Genomic DNA, 2500 nt, shown 5'->3' with positions numbered 1-2500 from the left:
TATGTCGTACCTTAACCTAACCTATGTCGTACCTTAACCTAACCTATGTCGTACCTTAACCTAACCTGTATTGCGCCTTAACCTAACCTGTATTGCGCCTTAACCTAACCTGTATTGCGCCTTAACGTAACCTGTATTGCGCCTTAACGTAACCTGTATTGCGCCTTAACGTAACCTGTATTGCGCCTTAACGTAACCTGTATTGCGCCTTAACGTAACCTGTATTGCGCCTTAACGTAACCTGTATTGCGCCTTAACGTAACCTGTATTGCGCCTTAACGTAACCTGTATTGCGCCTTAACGTAACCTGTATTGCGCCTTAACGTAACCTGTATTGCGCCTTAACGTAACCTGTATTGCGCCTTAACGTAACCTGTATTGCGCCTTAACGTAACCTGTATTGCGCCTTAACGTAACCTGTATTGCGCCTTAACGTAACCTGTATTGCGCCTTAACGTAACCTGTATTGCGCCTTAACGTAACCTGTATTGCGCCTTAACGTAACCTGTATTGCGCCTTAACGTAACCTGTATTGCGCCTTAACGTAACCTGTATTGCGCCTTAACGTAACCTGCATTGCGCCTTAACGTAACCTGCATTGCGCCTTAACGTAACCTGTATTGCGCCTTAACGTAACCTGTATTGCGCCTTAACGTAACCTGTATTGCGCCTTAACGTAACCTGTATTGCGCCTTAACGTAACCTGTATTGCGCCTTAACGTAACCTGTATTGCGCCTTAACGTAACCTGTATTGCGCCTTAACGTAACCTGTATTGCGCCTTAACGTAACCTGTATTGCGCCTTAACGTAACCGATATTGCGCCTTAACGTAACCTATATTGCGCCGTAACGTAACCTATATTGCGCCGTAACGTAACCCACATTGCCCCTTAACGTAACCCACATTGCCCCTTAACGTAACCCACATTGCCCCTTAACGTAACCCAACACACGTTGGGCCTTAACCCAACACACGTTGGGCCTTAACCCAACACACGTTGGGCCTTAACCCAACACACGTTGGGCCTTAACCCAACACACGTTGGGCCTTAACCCAACACACGTTGGGCCTTAACCCAACACACGTTGGGCCTTAACCCAACACACGTTGGGCCTTAACCCAACACACGTTGGGCCTTAACCCAACACACGTTGGGCCTTAACCCAACACACGTTGGGCCTTAACCCAACACACGTTGGGCCTTAACCTGCTCTGTAATTGTCATACGACGCGTTAAATTAGTGTAGTGTTGCCTAACTGCAACCCCCGCAATATAGTTTGCTACTCGCACTGCCCGGTCCCCAGTGTATCGCTTCATGTTAAACACCTTGCAGCTATACACTGTAATGTGGATGGCAGCAGGACGTACATGCTCAATGCCCTTTGCAGTTGTTCATTGGCATTTGCAGTTGTTCATTGGCATTCGCATGTGCGAAGCACTTAGCCTACGCTGTGGTACGGCCTGTGTCAACTGTCCGCTGATGTTGTACGTCCAAATCACACACTGTACTGCACATTGGTCCTCATGTACTGAATGATACATCGTGGTACATGTGACCGTACAACGACTGCGCCAACAACGGCGAACCATGCGGTCCAAATGTTGTGCACTCAGCTACGTGTCGTCTCCCTATAAGAGCTGGATTGCAGTGTGGTATGCCCTGGATGGCGATCAGCATGAGCCGTCTGTTGATGTAGTGGCGCGTGTTGTCAGACGTAGTCGTCTCTTCTCACACACCGTGATAGCATGGTGCACTGCGTTCCACATCTGCGACATGCGACAGAGGCCGGTTGACAGTCGTTCGCGCAATGGACATCGCATACGTACGGGGGCCACCTTCCACGTGTTCGCGAAGCGTGCACATGTTGTTGCGTGTATGTGGGCAGACATAGTGTGTCGTGACACCTGACACAGGCATGCAACAATCGTTGAATTTGCAAATGGCGATGGACGCCTACGTTTGCTGGTGACGTTATGCAAATGAACAACTGGTAAACCGTTGTGGTGCGGTTGTTCTCGCTAGAGGTGAATCAGTGATGGCGACGATCGGTTGAGCTACCAACCGGTTGTTCCAGCGATACCCACCATGCCCACGAACGTGAATGGCATCTGGGTGTGAAGCGATACGCGGCGGTGGCTGGGTGGGACCGTCCCCGGCCGGTGAGGGGGGGCCTCCCGGCGTGCTGGCCGCGCGGTGCGTGGGCGCACGCGCTACAGCCGGCTGGTGGGGGCGGCCAGTGGCAGGCGCGCCGGCCGACGGAGGCGGCAGGCGGCGCAGCTGCGCGCCGGCGCACCCTGCACGCGGCGCCGTGCGGCCAAAGTAGGTCCTCGCGGGCCCGGTGCGAAGCGCGGTGGACATCTGCAGTGTGCTGGTCCGATTGAGGACTGTGTGCGCTGAGGATGCGCCGCCGCCCGGCGCTCGGCGCCGCGACGCCGTCTGCTGCTCGGTCGCCTCTGCGGTTCTCGCAGGTGGTTTGTATCGCAGCTGTGCGGACGT

This window comes from Schistocerca americana, unplaced genomic scaffold (genome assembly GCF_021461395.2).
Source record: "Schistocerca americana isolate TAMUIC-IGC-003095 unplaced genomic scaffold, iqSchAmer2.1 HiC_scaffold_243, whole genome shotgun sequence".
Taxonomy (NCBI): Eukaryota; Metazoa; Arthropoda; class Insecta; order Orthoptera; family Acrididae; genus Schistocerca; species Schistocerca americana.
This window is presented reverse-complemented; position numbering follows the sequence as displayed.